General features: G+C 43.0%; 1 protein-coding gene and 1 long non-coding RNA gene across 7 annotated transcripts in view; both read right to left on the bottom strand.

Annotated features, from left to right (window-relative positions):
- Nucleotides 1-22,925, bottom strand: part of LOC115167467 (protein MTSS 2) — a 91,340-nt gene that overhangs the window by 45,073 nt on the left and 23,342 nt on the right. The gene's annotated exons all lie outside the window — the stretch shown is intronic.
- On the bottom strand, nt 1,601-18,967 carry LOC115167469 (uncharacterized). Its single transcript, XR_003870491.1, has 3 exons — nt 18,957-18,967; nt 11,034-11,036; nt 1,601-1,700 (listed from the first exon to the last, which is right to left on the bottom strand). It is a non-coding gene; the product is annotated as an uncharacterized LOC115167469 (long non-coding RNA).

The raw sequence follows: 22,925 nt of genomic DNA on the forward strand, positions 1-22,925 counted from the left end.
TGGCTGTATGGTTTTTGTGGCTAGGCGCTGACCTAACATAATTGCATGGTGTGCTTTCACCGTAAAGCCTTTTTGAAATCGGACACAGCGGCTGGATTAACAAGAAGTGTATCTTTAATCGTATGTATAACACTTGTATCTTATCAATGTTTATGATGAGTATTTCTGTAATTTGATGTGGCTCTCTGCATTTTCACCGGATGTTTGTTTGAGACAATGCATTTCTGAACATAACACGGCAATTTCAAAATGAGGTTTTTGGACATAAAGATTAACTTTATCGAACAAAACAAACATTTATTGTCTAACATGGAAACCTGGGAGTGCCACCAGATGAAGATCATCAAAGGTTAGTGATTCATTTTAACGCTATTTCTAACTTTTGTGACACCTCTCCTTCTTTGGAAAATGGCTGTATGGTTTTTTGTGGCTAGGCACTGACCTAACATAATCGCATGGTGTGCTTTCACCGTAAAGCCTTTTTGAAATCGGACACTGTGGTTGGATTAAAGAGAAGTTTATCTTTAAAATGGTGTATAATACTTGTATGTTTGAGGAATTTTAATTATGAGATTTCTGTTGTTTGAATTTGGCACCCTGCAATTTCACTGGCTGTAGGCCAGGTGTTCCACTAGCGGAACCCCCTTCCCAGAAAGGTTAAAGATAGCAGCTGGTATTATTACTGAACCTGTGGCTCACATTTTCAAATTGAGTCTCTTGACCAATTCCATACCCAGCATTTGGAAATCAGCTTATGTCCTCCCACTACTAAAGGGTGGAGATCCCTCAGATGCTAATAACTATCGTCCTCTCTCTAAACTCCCTATCCTGGCCAAAGTCTATGAATCCCTAGTGAACTCACAGTTAAAAAACATCTTAATTGAAAAGAACATACTGAGTGGGGTTCAGTCTGGCTTTCGATCAGGGCGCAGCACCACATCTGCAGCTATGGCAGTGGCAAACGACATCATTAATGCACTTGATAAAAATAAACATTGTGCTGCTCTGTTTGTGGATTTATCAAAGGCCAGTTGACCATGAATTGTTGCTAGCTAGACTCAGAAACATTCGTCTCAGTGAAAGGACAGTAAATTGGTTCAGGAACTATCTTTCTGACAGAACACAATGTGTATATACTGGCAATCACAAGTCTAGCTTTCTTGAGATTAATAGAGGTGTGCCCCAGGGTTCCATTTTAGCTCCTGTGTTGTTCTCAATTTGTATTAATGATTTGGGAAATAGGATGCAGCCAGCAGTTACATCTATACGCAGATGATACAGTTATATATACATGTGCTCCTTCTCTGGTTCAGGCTGTTGAAGAGCTCCAGACTGCTTTTCAGTCACTGCAGGCCTCCCTTTATGGTCTCAAACTGGTCTTGAATATGGAAAAAACTAAATTCATGACATTTACCAGAGCTAGAACTCTGCCAGAGAACGTTAGCATTGTCACATCTTGTGGCTTATCCATGGAAAAAGTGTCATCCCACAAATACCTAGGTATTTGGTTGGATGAAAAGTTGTACTTTAAAGTTCATGTGGATAATATTGTGACAAAGCTTAAATTGAAATTGGGTTTTTATTTTCGTAATAATGCTTGCTTCCCGCTTATGGCTAAAAAGAAGCTTGTTCAGGCCACTTTTCTCTCTGTAATTGATTACGGTGACTTGTTGTATACGCATGCAACCTCCTCCGTCTTACTCTGTTTATCACTCTGTTTATCATGCATCCTTGTGCTTTATTACAAACGCCAAGTCACTCACCCACCATTTCACATTGTACCAAATGGTAGGTTGGACCTCACTTTATATGCTCAGAAAGATACATTTGTATGTGTTCATCTACAAAGCCCTTTTGGGTAAACTCCCTCTTTACCTCTGTAGTCTGGTCTCCTTCACCACCAGCAGTTACCAAACCCGGTCTGCTAGGTGGTTGCTACTTAAAGTCCCCAGGACATTCACAGTATTAGGCAAGACTGCCTTCTCTTCTTGTGCACAAGACGCATGGAATAATCTACAATGCATGCTTCATCTAGATATGTTAGTGCCACTGAATGAATTTAAAATATTGATGGGAGAGACTGCTTTTTTTAGGCTGGATCATGTTGTTGTATGTTTTAATTCTGTAATGTATTGATTGTTGCTGCCTTCTTGGCCAGGTCTCCCTTGAAAAAGAGAGTTGGGGTCTAAAGGGGCTTTTCCTGGTTAAATAAAGGTTAAATAAAATAAATAATTGAACACAAGGAAGCAAAGTGCATCTGATTTGTGGCACAGTTCAGGGAAGATTAGAATTACAGTAAACTCAGCAAAAAAGGTGCATGTACGTGCAGACAAAAATAGTGACAAATTCTTGTGTGAGGACCAACTATGCCACCAACTATGGAAAAGAAAAAGAGCTGACAGCCTGCAATTAACTCAAAAAGCAGAGAATAAACATTACACACAAGGGTACAGTTGTAAATGTCCAAGAACCTTGGCTATCAGCCAGTCCAGGTCGAATCATTGACTCTAGCGAGTTCCTAGATATAAATAGCCCTGTCCGAAACAAAAAACACCACTCACTCAACGACCGGTTGTCTTAGAAATTCAATGATTTCAAAGTAGTGGATGGACAGATTAAGCTGCAGAAAAATGGTAGCAAAGGGTATTACACGCAAATTGAACTTCACATGTTTTGTACAGGTCTGAAGACAGCCAGATTGATGATCTGGACACCAGATGAGAACGTGGTACTTATTGTGCCGTTTGATTAGATATTTCTAAGGGAGCAGGTGAATCGGTTGAGAGTTTTTTACTTTTCATGCATGTTGCCTCAACTTCTTGATGAATTCATTGGGGGGGGCGGCTTAAGCGCAATGACACAGACATGCTGAGATTGTGAAGAAAGTGTAGAGCATGTGTTGGTATTAACACAGACTGTAAAGACCTGAACAAGTGAGTTGTGCATCAGAGCTATAGGCAACTTCTCTAGATGGCAAAGAGCTGAGCAAATTACAGATTTTCTGCTAAATTGATTAAAGGTCAAATGTGAACAGTCATACAACATAAGGTAAGAACAATACACACAAAGAGCTATTGTCAGTGTGTGTTGTGTTCAAGTAGTGAATTGACATGTACAAAGTCCCAAAAAATTCTAGATCTTGCTAGGAGAGAGTAAGTTTACATGTATCTACATGTTACAATTCCCATGTTTTGTTAATGGATTTAAATCAATAACAATGAACTGTCTCAAAGTTTAATAAAATGCATAACAATTGCCAATATCACATGTTTGTTTTCATTCCTTTTCATCACACTCTTCATAACCCCCCGAACAGTATCATCAGTATCAGTTTGTTGTAGGATCTCATTGAACCCGCTTGGTTGTCATGCATTTCATGTTATATCCTGCATTTAATTACTGGTCAGCCACGAATGAGCTCACCCCTCAAATTTACAAGAGCAGTACATATTCTTAGAATCTTGCCTACTTTTGGAACAAGATTTATTGGCACCACTTGTGATAAGATTTTGAAAACGTTTAAGTGTCTAATAGCTCTTTCTACGTGGACTCACAATTGCAATTCTTCTATTGGAAGTAAACTGTTCCTCACTAAGTTGTGCACCCTTTTTTGTAAACAAGGGTATTACTAAATACATTTTCTTCTGACACAAGTCTCTTATTAACCTCTTCTCCTGGAAGTAAGTAGTCCAAGATCCCAGAGTCCATCGTGATAAACGTATAGCTGCATCGTCCACCATATGCAGCAGATATAAACATTATTAGTCCACATGGGGCTATACCTACAAGGTATTTGATAGTGTTATGTGAGTAGTAGTGGCTAAAATACTACCCTTTTGAAAATCAGCATCCGGAAAAGTCACGTATCATGGAGTAACCGATTATTATTATTTTTTAGGAAAATTGTGAATTGAAAGCAGAAGTAGTGATACAGAGAAGTAGAGTCCCATAACTGAGTGTTGACTGGTTGTGTACTATGTTCCTGCTGGGCTGTGAGGCTGTGAGGTCAGCCTCGGAGTCAGGCGTGACTCACGGCGTGACTCATGAGTCACAACACCATCCATACTGCGTGGTGGCCGACTACGCCACGGACCCCACGCTAAGTCTGCTAAATGACTCAAATGTAAACACAGAGGCCAAGGCTAGGGAAATGTCACTTCCTGTCACCAGTCAACACTGGTGATAAAGCTTATCACAGCATTCCCATGGAGACAGTGGTAGAGGGTGACGCCATTGGCTACCTGGGATCACATGCTGTGTGAGAATGGTGGACGGTAGGCAGTGGGTGAGAGTGTATTTAGCTGAGCAGCAGCACATAGTTTTTTTCTTCTTATCATCCACTTGATTTATCATATGGAGATGACACGCTGACATCACATATGCACTCATACTTGCATACTCACATACATACTCACATGAATGCAATAGTAGAAGGGGAGTAACTGTTCACCAAACCCACGGTTTGGTACATATTGCGGTTTTGGGGTCACGGTTCAGTTCGGTTACGGTATAGCGGGAAAATCAAATGCCAACAGTTACTTTAGTACATTTTTTGTTTATTTGTCAAAAGACGCAAAACTAAAAAGCACCCTATTTGTTGCCCAAGTCCAGCTTCTGTGACAGCATTCACAATGTTCCTGGAATTGTCTGTTGTGACAGGGATTGTTATGTTGAGCCTCTCAAGTAGAAATCTTCATGGGTCCTTTTGAAATGGACCTGGGGCTTTCCCAACCTAACCCGATATGCATAAATGTATTTCTAAATATAGAGACCCATTCCGAAAAGATCCAAGGACATCTAGACTAGTTACGTATAGACCAGGTCGGATCCAGACCCGGCCTGATCCGAGTGAGAGAAGAAGCAGAAAAGTCCATTTGTAAGCTACTTTTATTAACCAGAGCTGATAAAGAACGAGGGAGAGATACTCTAGCAGGTGGAGGAGGGGTCTTGCAGTGTGTGTACCGTGAGTGAGTGACACGGGGAGCAAGGAGGAGGGAGGGCAAGACAGACAGATAGCAACCAACGATCCAAGCCGACTCACGCGAGTAGACTAACTTCTAGGTTGTCATAGCTAGTAGCTTGGCTATTTATCATCCAATATGATTACGTAGTACCTGTCTTGACTGCATCAAACAAAGAGAAGCTCGTTAACTAAACTAGCTATATTAGCTAGCTAGCTAGGCTAATTGAGGCTGCATGCGGTTTCTCCCTGTCCTACAGTTACAAATAGCAACACCTCCATTCAGATTATTAAGTACAGTGGTTCCTCCTTTAAAAGCTGCGTCATACTGCGGCACACCTTGCGCGCTGCCGCAGAATTATGTGGCACATCATTCAAATTGTCATTTTTCTGTTACTGCAAGTTATTGCTAGTTTGACCACCATTTGATAGTATTCCGTATTGGCATTACCAGAGAATTTAAAACCTTTTTTGTAATAACAGTGTTTTTGGGATTGATTTTAAGAAATTTGGCTTAATTAATTTGCTTAATATTATGGAGTTTCTATTCAGAGAAAAATGAGAAACGAAACCCTCAGGGTTTCCGTTAGGATGGAATGGAAAATATGGCGCTGTACAACGTGACGGTCGGGAGTAGGCTACAGGATTGGAGGATTCTAAATTGTTTGCCTTCAATAGACAACTTTGTTCCAATATTTCTGTAAATCAGTGATATTTATTACCATAGTAATTTGTTATGGATCCATAACTAAATCAACATCTGCAATTTGAAAGAGTATTTTTGTATCATTATTGTATTAACGAAATGTGTTTATTTGTTTATTAGGCTAATGTGCAGTCTACAATACATATTGTAGTAAACATGGGAATTCCTTACACAAGGGAGAGCAGGCCATGTCTGTACTACAGAATGCAGGGCACGTGGGAGACCGGTGTTATTTCATAGTTGTGATGTTTTCACTATTATTCTACAATGTAGAAAATAGTAAAAATAAAGAACAATCCTGGAATGAGTAGGTGTGTCCAAACTTTTGACTGGTACATGCTTAAATAATTTGATTAATATTATGGTGTTTCTATTCCATGAAAAATGAAAAACCCTCTGGGTTTCTGTTAGGATGGAACAGAAAATATGGTGCTGTACAACAACACTCATAAATTCAGAGCATTGTCAGATTGTCAGTTCATAAATTCAGACCATTTCGCTCTCGGAGTGCACACTGAACGTTCGGGCCAAGGAGTAGGGTTGATTTGAGCATTCTGGCCTTACAACGGCAGTCAAGCACCCATGTAAATGTTGGCTAGCTTGCTAGCTACTTCCAGACACAAATGAGACCACTCTGACCATTTTACTCGCCCTAGCAGAGCTGGTTAGGCAGTTTTCGTGTTAAACAGAGCGTTGGTGACTGTAACTGTGCTGTTGGAAACAATTTAATTACGCTTTTTTGCCGATGTTTACTGACACCGGCCATATTCAACGTGTTAAGCGCTTGTAAATTCATTATTCTGCACTCTGGTACACTCAGACGAGAGTGCTCTGCAATCTGTGTAGATAGCCAGAGCACATTTACGAAAGCACCCAAATGTCCATTGAGAACGCACAACAATGATACCATTTAGCTAAGCTAAGAATGACTGGAATGATCAAGTCAATAAACATTGAGTAGTTAGATAGCCTATAGTTAATATACTGGCAAGTTTGATGTATAACTACTAATGTTAAGTAGCTAGCTAACATACCGGTACATACTGCTGTAATGATATGCTATGTGGTTCGTCAGGACAGCGTAGCTAACAAATTGTTAGCCAACATAACGTGTAAGGTAACTTAATTGAAAAGTCATTACTTTATTACATTTAGTAGCAAGCTACCCCTTGGTTGTTAAGGCAAATTTGGTCTGTGATAGGAGGGGGGATTTTCACACCTAGCTCGGCTATTAGACTATTCTTTAGTAAAGGTTGAATAGTCTATTGTTCAGCTATTAGCCCCCCTCCCCAACTTGCAACAAATTGTTGTTGTTCCAATCTCGTTCCTTTCCCTCTTCCACGCGTCATCATTCTGCCCCTGATTGGCTCGCTTGTGGGTGTGCTGGCAGGATATGGCAGCATCTTCGGTTGTGCGTCAATAATTCTGCACGTTTGTATGAAGGTGTGGTTATTCACAGGCCAATTGTTATATGCTACGGAGTTACATTTGTGTCTTTTTGTCAAACTTTTCTTTTTTTTTTTTCAAAAATAAATTGTTCTGAAAGCAACTTTTTTTCCGACACAAACGAAATCAGAGCGGACACCTACGAAGAAGGACTGCGTGATGATGGCACCTCAGGTAAGCAGCAAAGGGCGTTCTTCTGTCCAACTTTTACATAGCTAGTAATTAGCTCCTACAATTCAGTGCTGGTTCATATCATTCTACTATATTAGTTCATAACATTGTACTATATTACATACATACATACATACATACCATAGAATGATAAATCATGCAATTATTATTCTCAAGCTAACCAAAAGCATTTAGCTACGAACGCCTGTTCTCATTTTCAGTCAAATTAATCTAACTTTCTTTCATGGCAACTCATGTCATATTTGTTTCATAGTCGATGTATAATCATATTTCATGACAGTAACGGTTAGCTTTTTTTACAGAAGGATGAAAGAACACAATATGTCTGTCACAAATATTTAGGGAGTCTTTGCAGCTTGTAGATGGTGCAGGTATCATTGCATATTTCCCATCACCTAATGAACAACCACAATACCAGTCTGGTGTTAAGCTTTCTGTGCTGTATTGCCGTATCCTGAAAATGACATCTGCTGCTTTAGATTGAACGGTCATATCGGTCCGTTGTTTTCATATCTACAAAAAATAAGCTATTTTCTTTACTTTCAGAGTGCGAGCTGATCAAGGGGTCGAAAATTTAGATATTGCCAAATGTTCACTGTCCGAGGAACAGGCCGTGGAAGCTTTATTGCTGGCAAAAGTGTCCATAACCAGAGGTAATTAAACTGTTCTGTGTTCTTTTTCTCTTCATCTATGCATGTCTTGTTGTACATGGAACCTGTCTCACATGCATTAATTAAAAAAACGTTAAGATATCAGCTGCTAATTTTCAGATTTACACCACATAAACACAGACATTTTCACTGGACTATCTGTTGCTGCCAAGTCATGATTTCCCTGGGGGTTAGCCTTGCAATAACCAAGTGGTGAGACACATAGCCCTCTATATGTAAATGTTTCAGGTACACTCCGATAGTTGTCTGCGTCACATACAGTATCTTCTACTGACATTATCTTCTATTGTTTGTCCTCACGTGTCTGTTTTTCAGCATAAAGTACTCTGTAGCCACTTAGTGTGGACACCAGGTGAGACCACACACACACAATAACAGTCTCTCTTCTTCACTTCATCCCTCTCCCCCTTCTCCCTAAATCCTCTAGGTTATATCAGCTGTTTTGGTGAACTGGCTGACACAGAGGGCACAGCATGATTGATCATAGGTGAGAGGTCACTTGGTCGGGTCAACAGGAAGTATTATTAAAGAGATGCTTTACATTGAAATACAGACAGAGATGTAGTAGTCCCAGAGTTAATGATCCAAGGTCAATTTTGCATTTCACCTCGTGATGATTATGATGACTGACGGTGTTAGAATAAAAAAACAAGGCTTAATCATGCTCTCTCTCTATCCATCTGTCTCTCATCTGCAGGTATGTTTTGATGTGAGAGAGGAAGCCAGTCCCGTCATTGCCACCTCACCCGATCTTAACATAACCTTCAGGCCAACTGGGGGCCCAAGGCTGGTTAGGAGACACCGCAATTGTGATGAACTGAGAGAATATTAGGGTAGCACTGTAATTCATTATTCATATGCTGTCTGCTGTTCTAACCTCTTTCCCTTTCTGTCTTCGACACCTCTCTCTCCACCTCGTCTTTCTTCCTCGTTTTATAATGCACACCATATGTGCATTGAAGTACAGATTGAACTTGTATTTATAATATAATATTACAATTATCATAATTATAATGCATGTATTATGTATTTATAACACCTGGATAATGAACTTCTTTCAATAAAGCGTTTCACATTCTCCGCTGGTTGAAACTAAGTATCTCATTGAAATACTATCCCACAGGATAGTATTTCAATGAGATACTTAATTTCAACCAGCGGAGAATCCTCAGATTAATAATGCAGATGAAGGGAGTTAGATATGCATAGTTTTCATTCTGTATATATGAATTACAAATCAGCCTTTACTTAAATCATGTTTCTAGTCTATTGCATAGTTACAATACGTAATCATTGATGTCCCACGAGCAGGAGTGGTAAACAATATAGAAGTGTATAATTGTAATACATACATGCAGACACAGCATTATTAAAATAATGGAGTTTGATATGACTGAAAAAGAATGTCTCAGAGATTCATACCTGAACCACACCTTTATTTGCCAAGGAAGAGTACATGATCAGTGAATATATTCAATGTACAGGCTACAATGTGGGGATCTCATGCATGGTAATAACTACAGTACATGTATATAGGACTTGCATCCTTGGCACAATAAAGTTATTATATTCTACTCTATCCATAGGCTTCATTAATTCCATTCAGACTTAAAGTTGATACAACAACTATAATAGCTGAGGTTCATAGATTGGTATGAATATTAGTTCAGAACCTAACGTTTTAGGGTCCATACACAGATTGGCTACACATCCATAGGTATACGGTTATTTTTATCCTCAACTACACAATAAGAAAGTAAATAGTTAGCTAGCTATGTTTCTTCAGCTGCATTGCAAGGCAAGCTTAGACAATTGTACATTCAATTTGCAGTAAATGCTTTAGCCAGCCAGATTCTTAACATCCACTGTTTCACAAGACGACAGCCTGGTTTGCTGGTTTTGTCAGGAGTAACTAAAACATTAAACAACACAAATTACAAATTCATTCTCCTGTCATAACACTAGCTAGCTAGCTGGCTAATGGTAGCTAGTCAAATACATTGCTAAATAGCGATTTTTGTAAATTAACTTTAGGACCAAAAAAATATGCACAAACTTTTGTTTCTACATTAACGAACATATTCCTGACAATTGCATTTTTTTTTGCTTGACTCGTTATGACGTTATAACTACTTACATTTGGTTCCACCGTAATGTTTTGTCAGCCATCTTCACCCAGGAACGGGTGGCTGGCGTCAAATTCATCATTGGAACCACTCAATATGATTGGTTATATAAAAACCTTGGGACCCAAATGCATAATGAGTGTTCTAACCTCCCCTTTGTTGTGGTCTGGAGCAATGAAGCCGTGACGCTGGGTACCTTTAAGTCCCGCGGTGCAAGCTAGCAACTTTTAAAGGAGGAACCACTGTAGCAACCTACCAGTTGGCTCTTGGTAATTGTAACATATATTTCTAATTTAACTTTTAATTCCATAATTGAATTCCATCTTCCATTTAGTAGATCATCTCCTAACTTGCTTTGCCACACACGGAGGCTCTATGACTGTAGTACCGCGTTGATGACTTGTGATTGGCCGACAACAACAAGCTACACGCGCCTGCATTGGCTATTTTCGTTAAGCAGTGGCGACATACTGTTAATGGTTATATCCACAACTCTCTGTCCATCGCCATTGTAATCTACTGTGAAGTCAAAATCTCCAGCCAAACTGGAGATTTGAACGATGATGGAGGATCCTCCAATTCTGGTTTATCAACCCTACCACTCAACATCGTACAGAACTAGTTTCCAGCTGCTCCTCACAAAAGGATAGCATGAAATGCGGCAGTTAAGATTCGAATTTTGATTACAACGTGCGCATAGGCTCGAGTTGTTTTAACGGAATAGCCTACAACGTTTTTTCAACTCAGATTTACTCAAGAGGCAACTCAGCATGTTTATTTATTTTTAAGGTATTCAATCGGGTTCACAGTGCGGACCGAACTGAGGTGTAGCATTACACCCCTATCTTGTAGTCCCACGTACCACCCTGCGTGATGAGGACAGTGGCCTAGATGCCTGTCCTGAGATCACTATCAATTGAGATGCTGGGCACCAGCTCCACCCACACAGTCCAATTACCAGGACACGGACCATCAGTCCCTCACAAAACAGACATCATTAACAGGACAGGAATCTACAGTGGGGATACAACACGTGTTGTCAACCCCCCCACCCAGCCAGAGGACTCAGTAAGGGGGAAGAGGTAGGGCTACATCCCCTGTTGACCACCCACCCAAAAGGCCCCAAACCTTGGGATGAAATAGCTGCCAGGCCTGGCTGGAGAGAGCAGAGTCTCTACCAGGGACCAGGCTGTAAGTGGGTCAGAGCCCTACTCTCTGAATCACTCACTGAGCCAAAACCATCTCACACATGAAATATTGATAGGTGAAGGGGAAGAGAACAGGGCTAGACATGGCCAACCAATACTACATACAAGTCCAAGATGGGTTGACATACATAGCCTGCTCACTAACAACGTGATAGGCCTACACTCCACTATCATGCCGCAACTACTTGTGTATTCACAGGTCCTAAATTAGGATTCTTTACGGGATGAAGTGTATTTCACTGAATTATGGTTCCAACATGAGATCATTTCATTAGAGGGTCAGCTCAGAGATGGCCTAATGGATGCCAGTTCATTGAAAGGCCATTTCCGCGGAGGCAAAACAAATGCTCCCCAAAAGCTCATCTCACCCAAACCAAAACTGTGGAAGCAGAATGCTGATTAGAGCATGACTTCTCTTAGGAGAAAGCCGGTCTATGGGAAACAGGTTAGAGTCACTGTAGAGTCAGACCCTTGTTTCCTAACCAAGCTGTACCCTCACCCCGGAGAGATGATTGCCTCAGTGTTTTTTGTTTCTCTAGCTGACAGAGAGGAAGACACAACATGACTGACGCTGTGGGGTCAGGGGTTAAGGGTCAGACGATGATCTGGTTACACCGTGGCTTAAGGAAGGCTGACTAATGAAGACACATCATTGGCTCCCTGACCAAACATGCTGTGTGACTGGCTGGCCCTGTTCACACGTCCAGAGCAGCACAGCTCCCCACAGTTCCCCTGAAGTGTGTCAGAGAGGATACCTGCCGGGCAGCTGAACACAATCCGGAGGGCAGTGGAGGCCGCTTGGCTGGCGGCCATCACTTCAAAGAGCTAGCGTAACAACGTTAAAAAACCAAGAGCAGAGGAAGTCCATTGGTGCATTGCCAACATTCTTCGATCCGTGGACCAATCAGCAGGGAGGATAATAAGAAAGCATGACATTCTCTGGGTTTGATTAAAGAGCATTTAAAGCGTCTCCTGGGTCTGAGGGAGGATTGGGAGAAGACTGAGCTAAATACCCTCCATATTTACGCTAAAAAGGAAGTTCCTGGCAGGGGACAGTATTACTGCTAAAAATACCCCAATACTGCCACTGACCAACCAAGTGGGCTATTCATTACAACCAGAAAAGAAGAAGGATAAAGAAAAGAAAGCGAGAGGAAAGCTATCCCCTTACAGCGACTACAGAACAATCAACGGGACTCTAGCTCACTCCCTCGCATTCTCTCTCTCTCTGCGTCTCTCGTCACGGATGGTTGCCACGGTATTTATGGAAAGCCGCTGACTTCATGGCTAGAGCCCTGTCCGTGTACAGTAGGCTACATAAACAAGGCCCACAGGACGTGATCTCACTATCTCCATCCCAAAGAAAGCACCAAACTCACAGGCTGCTGATCTTATCGCCTCCACAATGCTGCTGAAATGTTTCCCAAACAATACTTCCCCTGGAACTCACCCACTCCCATGATAGGAGGGGGACTTTACTGTTTTCCGCCGCCTTTTATGTCAAAGAAATAATCAAATAAATACAGATTCATTTCAATCTCTCTTACCACAGCATACTTCTTTCTCCCCCTTTTATTCTCACTTTTCATCATTCCAAACTAATTCCACATCAGTAAAGCACTCTTAACAACGCTGAAATGATTTTAAAACCTTGTTTTTCCCTGTAACTAGTCCCTTTTTACATCTCTGATGTCAGTTTATTTTTATTTAACCTTTATTTAACCTGTTGGGGCTAGGGGACAGTATTGAGAAATTTGAAAAAAATATGTGCCCATTTTTAACTGCCACCTACACCAACTCAGAAGCTAGGATATGCATATTATTACCAGATTTGGATAGAAAACACTCTGAATTTTCTAAAACTGTTTGAATGGTGTCTGTAAGTATAACAAAACTCATATGGCAGGCAAAAACCTGAGAAAACCTGAGAGAAAAAAATTATTTTGTGGCTGTACTATTTTTTTGAGTCATTGTTTAATAGATACCACAGTGAGAAAGGATTCATTTCGAAACTCCTACGGCGTCCACTAGATGTCAGCGATCTTTATAAAGTTGTTTGAAGCGTCTATGATGAACAGAGATCGAATTAGAATGCAGGGAAGTTGACGTCCCTGGGATGTCGTCACTTCCATTATTGCCTGCACCTGCGCAATCATGAGACACGAGACATTTTTCAAAAACGTTTTTCTAGATACAGGAGAGGTCGGGTTGAAACATTACTGATGTTTCACATTAAAAATGGCTCTAAAGATTGATGCTAAACAACTTTTGACATGTTTGAACAAACGTAAATAGATTATTTTTTTAACTTTTCGCCGTGACTTCACATTCCCCCGCGCTACTTTTTAGTAGCCACCGAAGCACTAACAACAACTTGGAGTTATTTGGACATCAATTATGAACTTTGTCAAAAGAAACCACATTTGTTGTGGTCCTGGGATTCCTGGAAGTGCCAATGTATGAAGATAATCAAAGGTAAGGGATTATTGACAATAGTATTATTGATATTACATGGTTACAAGATGATGCTAACCTATATAGCCTAGCCTATTGTTCTTAGCACAGCACCCGGTTTATTGCAACTTGTGATTTCCCAGTAAAGTTATTTTGAAATCTGGCAATACAGTAGCATTTACGAAATGTTAAACTATAATTATTTGAATGACAATATTATAATTTACCAATGTTTTCGAATAGTAATTTTGTAAATTGTAACGTTGTTCACCGGAAGCATTTCAGAGAAGAAAAAAATCTGAATTTCACCGCTACTGTAAAATGCTGTTTTTGGATATAAATATGAACTTGATGGAACAAAAAATGCATGTATTGTATAACATAATGTCCTAGGAGTGTCATCTGATGGAGATTGTCAAAGGTTGGTGCATAATTTTAGCTGGTTTCTGCTTTTGGTGACGCCTGACCTTGAATTGAAAATGGATGTTTGTACTTTTGTGGCTATGTACTGTCCTAACATAATCTAACTTTATGCTTTTGCCGTAAAGCCTCTTTGAAAATCGAACAATGTGGTTAGATTAAGGAGATGTTTATCTTTTAAATGGTGTAAAATAGTTGATTGTTTGAGAAATTGAAATTATTAGATTTTTGATGTTTTGAATTTCCAGCCTTGCTAGCAATCCCGTCTCTAGGCAAGTAAGTTAAGAACAAATTCTTATTTACAATGACGGCCTAGGAACAGTGGGTTAACTGCCTTGTTCAGCGGCAGAACAACATTTTTACCTTGTCAGCTCGGGGATTCGATCTTGCAACCTTTCAGTTACTAATCCAACGCTCTAACCACTAGGCTACCTGCCGCCCCAAGTGAACACCGCGAACACAGTTCAATGTGAGCGTTGGCCCCAGGACACTGTGTAATGATTTAACTGTACGCTCCGCTCTGGCTTCAGACAACACATGATCTCTAAGTAACACTGAGACACTCACTGCCGTGACAGGTACACTAAATGATTCGCCAGTGTCTAACAGTGGCAAGATAATATAGCTTGTGTGTGGGCTAGATATGTGATCAACTGCGTTTATACACTCCACTCGGAGTGTGTATATAGTTTGTGAATGTGTATGTTTGAGTGTGTGTGTGCCTGCTATGTACGGTAACTACATTGCTGTGACTAAGCACACACTCAACACACACCTTCCGGATTTACAAGCTGAGAAGGTCACTCCACAACTGTGAAGGCCACTGGGTCCGCCACCACTTAGTTAGTGGGGTACACAATACTAACTAGAGCAGGAGAGTTTTATTCAGTAGTCAGTACCGGGAATTATAGTCAGTACCAACTCCTTAAAGACCACTGTTACCGCTACCCAACTCAAATAGTATCTTACTTCACGTGTTTACTATGCCAACCGCACATGTTTTCTGATCAATTAGACCTATATTACCAGGAAGGTATATTTTGACACCAAGGAACATGCCAATGTTAGTAAGACCTGGTCTGATGGGTTTGGTCTCAGTATCCATACTGCAATGCCACACAAGATAAGAGACAGTCCAGACACATGAGCCGCTCTGCTCTGCTCTGAGTGGAAGCTAATGGGACTGATTATTAGCCTGTCCACTTCCTGTACAGATCAGCAGTTCTAGTCCTGCTACTTTGATGCATCTCCACCCATCACTGCCCTACCTCCTACTCCCCTCTTCTATTCTCTTCCCCTCTCCTCTCTACTCCTTTCCTCTCCCCTCTTCTCCTCTCCTATCTTCTCCTCTCCTATCTTCTCCTCCTCCTCTCCTCTCAAGGTCCCCGAGGTTGGGTGGGTGGGGGAGAAAACCCTCCAACAGGAAGAGGGGGGCTGCTTTCGTGCTTTCCTCTCTCCAGACAATCCAGGCCTTGAACTTGATTTACACTAGGATTCCCAAGTTGCTGCTCAGGGGGGGAAGTGTGGAAACGTCTGTCTGCGACCAGACCACCTGGACAAGAGAAGTGCTGACCGTGTGGAAAAGAATGACAACCCGCTGGCCCCATAAGAATGGCTCTGAAATAATCAGACCTATGAGAAGAGACTTCCCACTGGGCACAGACGTCAGTTCAACGTCTAGTTTTGATTGACATTTGGTTGAGTTGTCAACTAACCTGAAATCAACAAGACATTTCACCATGTCATTGGATTTAGGTTAAAAGTTGGGTGGGAAAAAAAGACGAAATGCCCTTATGTTGATGATATAAGTTCTCCACGTTGACTCAACATCATAACATAGATTTTTGGGGTTGAAATTACTTGGAAACAACGTCGATTTAACCAGTTTGTATCCAGTGGGGTGGTTCTGTATGGGCTGAGCAGAGCCGATATGAGCCAATCTAGCCATATGAAGGCCCTCAAATCAGCTAACTCAAAGTTACTTAATAAAGGATAACGGGTACATCAAGTTCAAACAGTGGTCATTCACCCTAAAATCTACATTCCATAAACAGCCCCCCCCTCCCTCCCTCCCCTGAGTTTTAACACGTGCTTCCAAGGTGACAATCTGCAGGCAAGTATTACATATGTAGACAGCTCAGAGTAGAGTGTCAAAACTGTTCTCTATGGCCCTTCACAGAGACAAACACAAGCCTCTGGCGGTGCAAGAGGGAGAGAACACATGTATTACCTGGCTAATGCCACTCAGTCAACGCTAACCTAGTCTGTGGTGTGAAGCCAGGGCTAGATCTCTGTAGGAGCAGAAAAGGGGCAGGGGACAAACATGCTGCATATCACACTCTCATGGTGCGTTATGCAACAGGACAGGGACAGAAGTGCAAAAACGTTTTAGAAATGAAATGTTGGGTGGGAAACAAAAACAGACACAGGCAGAAAGCTGTAGCCTAAGGCATGTTCAACGAGGGGAATAGTTCGCGGATGTCTACCAACGTTAGCTCACGCTCGAGACAACATACTAACAAAAAAAATACAGTTCGTGGCAGACCTTCGCTCTCTCTGCATTTTAAATACAGGTAGCGTGTTGCATTCATGGATGGCAGCACGTACGTGTTCATCTACATCACATCCACATGCTTGCACACACACACACACACACACACACACACACACACACACAATACTACGCCCTGTACAGATGGTTCCTACGGTAACATGCCATCTGCCCTGCAGGAGCACGAGAGCAGCTTACAGGCGTGATGCCCCGCCCTCTCCACACACACACACACACACACACACACACGTTTGTTTTACTATCCTTGTGGGGACCGAAAAATGTATCCCTATTCAAAATCATATTTTCCCTAACCCTACACCTTAACCTAACCTTAACCCTAACCCCAAACCCTAAAACTAAACCTAACCCTATCCTTAAATCTAACCCTAATTGTAACCCTAACCTCAAACCTAACCCCAAAGCCTAAAATAACCTTTTTCCTTGTGTGGACCGTCCAAATTTAACTTGTTTTACTATCCCTGTGAGGACTTCTGGTCCCCACAAGGATAGTAAAAACAGACCACACACACACACACTCTTCACTACAGGAAACTCGGAAAAGGATTACACACAAACAATACACACTTACACACACTCTTCACTACAACTACCACCCTAGCGCTATGGTAAATCCCACCATTAACCCTCTCATAATCTGCCATAAACCTTGTGTAATCGTTCCATGACCCAAACACCCAAACAACACCTGAATACCTCATGGATTCACACATGTTCAGGACTGGTACACACAAACACAAGCTCGCTCGCACAGGGTGATGCAGGGAGTGGCAGTACTGTAGTGGGTGGGTGTTTGGCTGACCCGGCCCAGGGCCCAGGGCCCAGACACTCTTGGATAACACAGTAGCATAATACAGGATGTAAGCCTGGCCAAGGACAGCCTCAGCCGGAGTCTAAGGAAGCGCTTACATGGGGCACCGTGCCAAGGAGCAATACTAACATTGTCGGTCCAACTTTCCATTCGCTTCCACACTCACTGGCACATCTTTGACACATCACTTCCACTGTAGACGCACACAAGCCGCATCTCGTTTCACCATCACAGCGTAAGGCTGGATTACAGAGCTTGATCAAAGACTGCATTGAGACATCGTTGCACTTTTTCCTCTGTATCATAGACACATTTTTGCAGAGAGAATGGGTAGGGAGTGCATTAACGAAACAGTCAAAACCTGGACTATCGCACACATGAGCAAAACACATAAACAAAGCTATGCTGTATCATCTACTGCAGAGCTAATAATTGCTGGTTTCCTGGATAGTTTCTTCATCCTGTGTCCTCTGTGTAGGTCTCTGTAGGCCCATGACCTCACGACCCTTGGTGTCACCTCAGGCATCCAGCATGCGTCATGCCACACTGTGGCAGGGGCACTGGGGAATTATGGGAAGATGACGGACGTTTGGGTTAGGGTCTCCAGCACTCTTCCTGTCACACATGGACAAGGAGCAGAGAGCGGCTGTTCTTGGCAGAGCAGAGATGAGAGAGAAAGAGAGAGAGACAGAGAAAGAGGAATGAGAAAATGAACTAGAAAATTGGAACTGTAAGTCAAGCAGGAGCAGATCCCAGCTGACTCCCCTCAGAGAGAGCGAGAGAGAGAGAGAGAGAGCAGGCGCTTTAGTAACAGTTCTCACCAGAACATCCAGCAGTCAGAGAGAAAGGCCCCAAAACATCATCCCAAACAAGCAGAATAGAACCCTTAGCTCCGCCCCCTCACAGCTCCCCTGTGATAGGTCAGGGGGCCAGGCAGCTTCCCTGAGAACAGACCTGCTTAAAGCAGCCCCTGGCTGGCTGCCCTCCAGAGTCTTTCTACAGGCTGTGGGAAACAGCTTAACACTCCATACCAGTCTAATCATTTCATCAGGCCTGAAGAACAGCAGCTCCCTCTGACCTTTCGTGTTCTGCGTTTAAAGCACTGCGGGACAATGGCAACACACCAGGAGTGAGAAAAGAGGGCCTTTCCGGCCCTCCTCACCGCCCTGGAGGAAGAATCTGTATCGCATCCCAACTCCTCCACATCTCCACTTCAGGAGTTCCCTGACTCCACTGAAGCCCTGAGGGTGTGAGAGGGGTTACCAACACCCACAGCTTAGTTAAAATCTCTCTCCCAAACAACCAGCACATATCAAACAGTCCCCTGTAAGAGCAAAGCCCCCACACTGTGAGTCTGCTTCGCTCTCTTTCCACACAGACCAGCGAGGACAGACTGGACTAGAGCATGAAGAGCAGGAAGACTGCAATTAGCCCTCTGCAATGATGACTAAGGACTGGTATGCAGAGCTTAGAAAGGACACGAGAGACAAGAGAACAAGACAGGCCTACTGCTATATTTGGTTCAATCGGTAAGAACCAAAAAAACACAGTGCCAAAATGAATCACAGTGCACACAAAAAAAAAGAGCAAATGCATATTATGACAAACGCTGTGTCACAAATGGAAACAAAGGTTCCCAGAAAGACGTCAGAAAGACGTAAGAGACAGAGCATACCCAGCCACTACATCTGCATCATAAAATACAGCCACGGTTGCTATGTCAACACACCCAGAGGAACAGCTACATAGACGTGAGCCCACGCTGTCTTTAAAACGAGCAGAGGGGAGGAGTGAGGAAGGGAGGGAGAGAGAGAACCGGAGAGAAGGGTGGATAAGAAAGGGAAACAGAGGGGAAGAACGATAGGGTGAAAACAGCAGGAGTGGAGACCAAGATGGAGTGTTGGTTGACATAAAAAAAAAAGAAGAGGGAGGAGAGAAAAACAGACAGCCACTTGGGAGATCAAGCAGCTGTAAACATTGTCCTTAGGGACAGAGAAGAGAGCCGGGACTGAGACAGAGCTATAGAAGGAGATACTGTGTAACAGGCGGTACCCCCGTCTAAACACTTACGCCATCTTTCATACTGTATGTATACCCACCAACTAATCCCTTCACTCCCCAAAATACAGCCCTCTTACAGAAACCATTTCCTCTCTCTGTGGCCGCCTAAGAGAAACCCCTGATGCCATAAACGTATATGTCTGGCATGGGGCATCGCTCAGACTGTTTATAGTATATTCAGACGTTTATGGACAGCGCTCTGTACTAGTGTGGTCTGGTCCCCCTTCCCTTTCCCCAGAGGCCTCAGGGACTGCCTGGGCTGAAGGACGATAGGCACAACTGGCCTTCATCTCTAAAATCTCCCTTTATGGGCAGAGAGGAGCGCCTCCGAACCAACGCCCAGCCTCTGTGTGTAAAACATGGAATAGAGAAAAACGAGAGGGCGTAAACAGTGTATGTGTGTTACAGACGTGGTTCATCGTCGAGGGAACAGGAGGTAAGGAGCAGGGGTGAAAGGCAGAGGGGGAGAAAGGAGCGGAGTGAGTGTGGCAGGCAGACGGACAGACAGACAGACAGACAGACAGACAGACAGACAGAGAGAGTGCAGGCAGCCAGAGACAGCAGGGTTAATGAAATGTGTGATGATAGCACCAGCTGAGCCAGCAGCAGCAGCAGTTGGGAGATCACGCCTGATTGCTAACACTTAATACCCTGGATTACCCTGGTCCTGGCCTGGCCTGTCTGATCCTTCACACAGACACGCACGTACACATGGACGCATGTACACTCACACACACACACACAAGCATGCACACACACCCTACTCCTACCCCCTCCCTGTCCAGCCAGCCACCATAACCCACATAGGCTGGGAAGCTGCCGCTTGGCTAGCCTGGTCTGGTCTGGTCTGTCCTAGGCAGGGCTGGGCTAGGGCACCCTCAGGCATGACTGAACACTGAACACTTTATATTCCACTGATCAAGCTGATATGGATGTATGACAGATTGATGAGGCAATGTTCATGCCTCACAAACACAATAGATAGTCTCTCTCTGCAATGACCTCATTGGCTTGATCCGAAACGCAATTCAAGGTTATTTTTCTTCAAATTATGTTTTTTTGGCATTATTCAGCATAAAGGTTCTGGGAGCCCACAAAAAATAAGTGGTTGTCAATCAATTTAAAGAGGTCAAGATTGATAATAAACATGGCCTGAGTATCGTTGTGGCCTTTGACCCTTTCAGCCCTGTATTAACTGTGGATCTGAGAGGAGCTAACAGCACCAACCATATAAAACCAGACAGGGTAACAACCTCCATCAACCTGGGATCACAACCAATCACGCCCTGCCTAAAGGCTGCTCAACCTGGGTCACCTTGTCAGGGACAAGGGGCTGTGCTTTATAACACACACTGTCACATGGGGAGACAAAAACACAGCATCAAACAGACCTCACACACAACAACTCTTTCTTTCTCGCTGTGTCTTCTCTCTCTCCCCATACTAATTAGGCCATCTCCACCTTCCTGAGATTGCCTTTTGTTTTGGAGAGAGTGGTACAAAAACAACATTATTGTCTTTAATTAAGCCACAGTCACAATGGTCATCTATTTCTCCCTCTCTCCCTCCCTCCCTCTCTCCCTCCCACCCCTGTGCCTTTGGCCGCTCTGTGAGGACACTTCCGGGTGTCACAGTCCTCCTTTGTCCCTCAGGCGGCCAGCACAAGGCCAGCTCTATGTATGTGGGAAACAGAGAACACTGAGTCTCCATGCCAGGGCCAAGTCTCCTCTTAATGAGAAGAGACTGCTGCTGAGCGAGAGAGAGAGAGAGGGATAGGAGAGGGCAGGAGAGAGACAGAGAGCTGTTTGGGGACAAGCCACACGTCCTCCTCCCACATCTCCCCCCACCAGCCCCCAGGCTCAGCCTCAGCCTGCCTTTCTCTTCTTAGGCAACGGACAATCAGTAAAGGCACTAAAACAAAGCCTATGACTAAAAAAAGGGTGCTATATGCAGGTTGTACACACTGAGGATGGAGCCTTGGAGGTTACTATCCATAAACACCCCGTAATCAAGAACCTTGTATTCAGACCGACCATCGTAATCCTAATTCCATATCGCTTCAGAATTCTACAATTCACCACGGCCGACCTATTCTTTCTAAAATACTGTATGTCATCTCTCAAATTACTCCTCTCACTTGGCAACACAGCTATTTTTCTGCCATCACTCTCAGGCTTTGTTGCTTGGCAACTGGGCCTGCGATCCACCTCTTCTCTGGTTGGTTGATTGAAAGCAGAAAGAGAGAGCGAGAGAGAGAGAGAGAAAGAGAGAGAGAGAGAGAGAGAGAGAGAGAAAGAGAGAGAGAGGGGAGAAGAGAGGAGAGAGAGTAAGGATTGGCCATGCATGTTTCAGTTGCCATTGCCAAGTCCTTGCCCCGCCTCCCTCATCCGACAGGGATGAATGTGTTATAACAAGCATGCTGGCCATATTGTGCTGTCAAAATCGTTCAGCAAGATAGCATTAGATATAGAGGGTGGAAAACAGACAGTGAAGTAGATGAAGAGAGAGAAAGATGGGGAATGAAACAGACAGAGATGGGGGGGTGGTCAGAGAGAGAGAGAGAGAGAGAGAGAGAGAGAGAGAGAGAGAGAGAGAGAGAGAGAGAGAGACAGACTCAGTGAGCATAGCCTTGCGAACGGTAGTGCGAACAGCCCAGTACATCACTGGGGCCAAGCTTCCTGCCATCCAGGACCTATATAATAGGCGGTGTCAGAGGAAAGCCCATAAAATTGCCAGAGACTCCAGTCACCCAAGTTATAGACTATTTTGTAATGCTAGCGCACGGCAAGCGGTATCTGAGTGCCAAGTCTAGGACCAAAAGACTCCTCAACAGCTTCTACCCCCAAGCCATAAGACTGCTGAACAATTCTTAATAAAATCGCTACCGGACAATTTACATTGACCCGCACCTCCCTTTTGTACACTGCTGCTACTCGCTGTTTACTATCTATGCATAGTCATTTCACCCCCACCTACATGTACAAATTACCTCAACTAACCTGTACCCCCATACACTGACTCAGTACCTGTGCCCCCTGGGGTGGCAGGTAGCCTAGTGGTTAGCGCGTTGGGCCAGTAACCGAAAGGTTACTAGATCGAATCCCAGAGCTGACAAGGTAAAAATCTGTCGTTCTGCCCCTGAACAAGGCAGTTAACCCACTGTTCCTAGACCGTCATTGTAAATAAGAATTTGTTCTTAACTGACTTGCCTAGTTAAATAAAGGTTAAATAAATATAAATCCTCGTTATTCTTATTGTGCTACTTTTTATTATAACTTTTTATTTTGGTAAATATTTT

Source organism: Salmo trutta, chromosome 29 (assembly GCF_901001165.1).
Source record: "Salmo trutta chromosome 29, fSalTru1.1, whole genome shotgun sequence".
Lineage (NCBI taxonomy): Eukaryota > Metazoa > Chordata > Actinopteri > Salmoniformes > Salmonidae > Salmo > Salmo trutta.